Below are 5725 nucleotides of genomic sequence, written 5' to 3'. Positions count from 1 at the left end.
TAAGCACCAGATCAAACAGGCTGTGAAGAAGCTCTATGACATTGACGTGGCCAAGGTCAACACCTTGATCAGACCTGATGGAGAGAAGAAGGCATATGTTCGACTGGCTCCTGACTATGATGCTTTGGATGTTGCCAACAAAATTGGAATCATCTAAACTGAGTCCAGCTGGCTAAATCTAAATATAAATCTTTTCACCGAAAAAAAAAAAAAAACATTAGGACTCATCTTACTAAAATGACCTACATGTGTACGGCACCAAGAGTGCCCAAAGCACAAAGATAAAACTGTCTCATCTGCATCTCAAAGTAACTGTGAAGGTAGGTGAACAATTACCATTACGCCATTCATGGTCAAAGAGAATGAAGGTCTGAGCAGTTAAATAGCTTTCTCAAGGTCACTCAAAGAAGTGGTAGCACTTTGGGGCGCCTGGGTGGCTCAGTTGGTTAAGCGTTTGACTTTTTTTTTTTTTAAAGATTTTTATTTATTTATTGAGAGAGAGAGAGAATGATAGAGAGCATGAGAGGGTGGAGGGTCAGAGGGAGAAGCAGACTCCCTGCTGAGCAGGGAGCCCAATGCAGGACTCGATCCTGGGACTCCAGGACCAACTGAGCCACCCAGGTGCCCAAGCGTCTCACTCTTGATTTCAGCTCAGGTCATGACCTCAGCATCATGAGACTGAGCCCTGCACTGGGCTCCTCGTGGAGCGTGCAGCCTGGTTGGGATTCTCTCTCTCCCTCTCCTTTTGCATTGTATATGTAGACACACACCCATACTGATTTCATACATATAATTTAACATTTAAAAAGTGAAAATACACCAAAATGAAAAAAGGTGATCATGTATTGCCAAACTAAAAAGAAGTCCAGAAAAAGGGAGTTAAAAAGAAAATGTCTAATTTATGGACACTGGAAAAAGGTTCTGGTAAAAAAACAAGGGTAGTCTATGGAGAAGGAGTTGTAAAGACTGCAAAAATTGCATGAAAATCGGCCTTAAGGATATCTGAAACAAAGCTCCAAAATTCCACGCTCAGATTAAGGTTTGGGTCTCCAACAGTGACCAAAGGGAATGGTGTCTTTTGGTATTTCTCTCACTATAAATACATGAAGTTATATTTTATAAACCATTATCTCTAAATTTTTTATGATTCAAGAGTCCCACCTCTGAGTAAACGGATTTTAAAAAAATGAGTTTCTGAACTTCCAGAGTGGAGGGTAAGCTCATCAAGGTAGGAGTGACAGCACTATGCCATTCTGCCAACTCTGACTCTCAGTACTGCAATTCCGTGGTTCTCAGAGTGAGGTCCATGCACTCCTAGGGCACCCCCGAGACCCTTTCAGGGAAACAGAACTATCTGCACAGTATTACTAAGGCATCTTTTGCCTTTTCCACCTCGTTGATGTTTCCACTGATGGTGCAAAAGCACTAGGTGGGCACGGACGGCAGGCACTGAGTCAGGGCAATGAGAACACACGGCACGGTCTTCGCTTGTATGATCTGCCACACGTACTTGAGGAGCAGGAGAAGCCACTTTCACTTAACAACGTGAAGCACTTGGTGTAGCAGAAAAACGAATCATTCTATTACATTTCAACCCTTAAATATGTGCCCTTTTTTTTTTTTAAGATTGTATTTATTTATTTGACAGAGAGAGATACTGAACGGGAGGGAGAGGGGAAGAGAATCTGAAGCAGATTCCACACTGAGCGCAGAGTCCAACATGGGGCTCGATCTCACAACCCTGAGCCTGAGCCAAAACTGAGAGTTGGGCGCTTAACCGACTGAGCCACCCAGGCGCCCCAAGTACGTACCTTTTTGGAGGCACACATGAAGCACGCCTGCCATGCACCACTGCACCGCGTCTCAAAGAAAAATGTGAGCAATGGAGGTGCAGGCTCAATTAGCCACTTTTCTCATAGAATGTCAATGTTACTTGAGAAAATGACTGGTAAGCTACGGTTACTGAGGCATGGGTATCTGGCAGATATTTTCTTGAAAATGAACTATGTGACCCGGTCACTTCAAGGCGAAAAACTCTTTGTTGACAACGAGAGATTTTAAGCATTCAAGGGAAACTTCGAATTTTGGAAAACCTATCCTCCACTGTGAGCTTGACAGCTTCCCGATACTGAAGACTTTTCTGATGAGATCAACTGTATTAACAAATGTAATTTTTGTATATCATATAATGAAATGTGTCAGTATATGGAAATGTGCCTCTCCGTGAATCAGTATTTTTCAACCTACAATGCATAATGTTACAAAAACATCAAAGCACAAAGCAGATCAGTGGATTTTTACGTAACAATAAAAGTTCATTCATACAGTTTCAGATGCCACTTTTATGAAACTTCAACCTATCAAATTTTGGGAGTAGTATCAAAGAAGAAAATCCGTAATTATCTAAAAATACTCTTAAAATACTTTTTTACTCTCTTCGTCATCTATGTGAGGCCAATTTTCTTCATGCACATCAACGGAAACAACCTCTCACTACAGATCCAAAGTAGAAGCAGCTGTCTTCTACTAGAGACAGATTTGCAAAAATGTAAAAACAATGTCACCTTCTCAAAGTTTTTATTTTAGAGAAACAGTTATTCATTAAAAATTTATGTAATGTGTAATGGGTTTATCATAATTTCTGATGAACTGATATTTTCAGCTTTAATTTCTAATATGGTAAACATCAATGGATAAAACCTAAATAAAGCTCAATTTTTAAGAAGGTAAAAGGGTCCTGCAGAAAAAAGTGCGAGAACTGCTGCTATATTCATTTATGCTTTACATTTAGAGTTGCAAAGGTTGAAAACCCCCATTCCCTAAGGGCTTCCAGAAGCATGCACTTCTGCTTCAGATACTTACAGATGAGGATGCCAAGTTAGCAAACAGAGCATTTACTAAGTGTGCCAGGGGCTGAGTGATACAACTGAACTTACAATGTGCGGGAAGACGAGAAGTATGTACATAAAGCAAACAAGAACACAATTATGCACCAACCTCGGGGTATTTCTGTATGTAACCCAGGCATTTCTCTAAGGTGGTTATCAGATGGACTGTATTCTAAATCAGTGGTTCTCAAAATGTGCAGCAGTATCAACATCACCTGGGAACCTCAGTTTTCGGGGCCCCTGCCCAGACTTACTGAAACTAACCCTGGGGGTGGGCCCAGATTTTAAGCCCGTCTGAGAACCACTCACTGCTGAACAGCTGGTAAGAAAAGTCCCCTGAGGTTCATTTTCTCAATTACATGCACGTGAACCAGCCAGGTGTCCGATTCCTCAAATACCACGACACACAGAGGACCCAGCACTTCAGTCCCCACCGCTGTTGTTTCAGGCAGTTCGCTCAGCCTTGATGCCCTTTCCAAGTCTAGTGATCACCATCTGCTGAAACCTTTACTCAAGGGCAAACTCAGGCATTCATCTGCCCCATGAAGCCTTTTCCAGTGCTCACCAGTGAAATTGCGCCCATCCTGCAATTTCCCACAGCAGAGTCTGGGCCTCTTCCTGGCACCTAGCCCACTGAGCTGTGTGTGTAGCCCATGTGATCCACCAGGCTGTAAGCGCCTTTTAGTCGTTGTTATGGTCCCCACAGTACTTTATCAACAATCCTCATTAAATAAAATGAACGAGGAAAGTAGCCTCAATTGTTTAAATGACTCTACAAACCAGGCCGGGTGTATCAGTATTTTATTTTATTTTTTTAAAGATTTTATTTATTTATTTGAGAGAGAGAATGAGATAGAGCATGGGGGGGGGAGACTCAGAGGGAGAAGCAGACTCCCTGCTGAGCAGGGAGCCCGATGCAGGACTCGATCCCAGGACTCCAGGATCATGACCTGAGCCGAAGGCAGTCGCTTAACCAACTGAGCCACCCAGGTGCCCTGTATCAGTATTTTAAAAAAGTTATACTTGTCAGGGGGCACCTGACTGGCTCAGTTGGAAGAGCACATGAATCTTGATCTCAGGGTGGTGAGTTCCAGCCCCACAGTCAGAGTGGAGATTAAATAAACAAACTTTAAAAAGTTATACCTGGTGCTTGCTATAGGTGACAGAAAAATACACGTCCTAGGCGTAAGCTCAAGGAATTTATAATGTAGTTGGGAAGAAAAGACCCACATATATATGAAAATAACTAAGAATACAATATAATTTATGAGAAATACCAAACCATGTGATGATCCTGGAAGTGTTTTCAGAAGATGGAAGGGTAGAGCGGATTAAGGCAGAAAGAAGAGGCTCCATGGCAAGGCAAGCTTTCTGCAGGTGCTCAAAGGAAAGTAACACTGTTGTGCGGGTGTTGGCAGTCAGGATTTTTAAAAAGGCAGACAGGTAAGACTCCAGAGAAGGCGGAGGAGGAAAGGTATAAAGCATGTAAGACAATGAGAAGCCTGGTTTGACAAATGTCAGAAGATTCTTGCAAGAAATCAAGTTAGACAAGAGCCTTAGAGTTCAATCTAAGAAATTTACTATGATCAGCTTTTACTTGCCTTTCACCTCAAGTGAAAAGCCTCCAGATTCTAGTGGTAGGAAATGAAAGATGGCTAGAGTTTCCTGTTAAAGCCTGAATTTATGTCAGTTGTTCATCTCAGTTATCTTAACCTGGCTACCACTGTCAAGCAAAGATTTAAACCAAGGGTTGGCAGGCTTTTTCTAGTGGCATGCCAAGTCTTCACCCACTCCAACCATGGGTCCAAGTAACAGACAGGGGCTGCCAGGGCAGGTCTTAAATTTCAGGGAAGAGAAGCCATGAGCATCTGAAGTCAGTGATCAAAATGGAAATACAAAGGAAGGTTCTCACCTCAAATTCTTCAGATAACACCTTAGCAAGGATAAATTTGGAGAGGCTATAAAGATTAGATACCACCAAACACAAATGACAAATTCCGGCCTTCTCTACTACTCTGCACGTGGGGTGGCAGAGACCAGATGTTCCTCCACCTACTCTGCCTTGATAACGTGAACATTTATAAGGGAAACCTCACTAACCCAGAGTCAGGAGGCCAGAAGGGGGAGCTCTCAAGCAGTACCACTCAAGAATCATCAAGGACAGACCCCACAAGAACTGTCAGCAGACAAGAATCATCAATTACAGAAGATATACACTGCATCTCCTCCAAGAAATCGACTACCCCACTCAGCTAATGAGAAACAGTCATGACCCTGAACTCTTGCTTTTCTCCAATGGATTTTCCTCAAAAACCACTCTTCCCAATTTCTTTCTCCATAAAGTAACGTGCTTCTCCTTTGTTAGACTAGCCTATGCTTTTTGCTATGGCTTGCTTGTCCTGAATTGCAATTATCTGCTATTCCCAAATAAACTCATTTTTTGCTGGTAAAATAACTTTTATTTTTAAGATTTTTATAGTATCTTACCATCAACTGCTCACACCAGTCTGTAAGTCATACTAAAAGCTAAATATTCTAGGTCTGCACTATCCAGTACGGTAGTCACTAGCCACATGTGCTGCTTAAAGGTTAAATTCTTTTAAAATGAAATAAAGGGGGGCGCCTGGGTGGCTCAGATGGTTAAGCGTCTGCCTTCGGCTCAGGTCGTGATCCCAGGGTCCTGGGATCGAGCCCCGCGTCGGCTCCTTGCTCCGCGGGAAGCCTGCTTCTCCCTCTCCCACTCCCCCTGCTTGTGTTCCCTCTCTCACTGTGTCTCTGTCAAAAAATAAATAAAATCTTTTTTTTTTTAAGATTTTTATTTATTTATTCATGAGAGA

The sequence above is a fragment of the Leptonychotes weddellii genome, chromosome 13, assembly GCF_054177405.1.
Source record: "Leptonychotes weddellii isolate Sample4059 chromosome 13, ASM5417740v2, whole genome shotgun sequence".
Lineage (NCBI taxonomy): Eukaryota > Metazoa > Chordata > Mammalia > Carnivora > Phocidae > Leptonychotes > Leptonychotes weddellii.
This window is presented reverse-complemented; position numbering follows the sequence as displayed.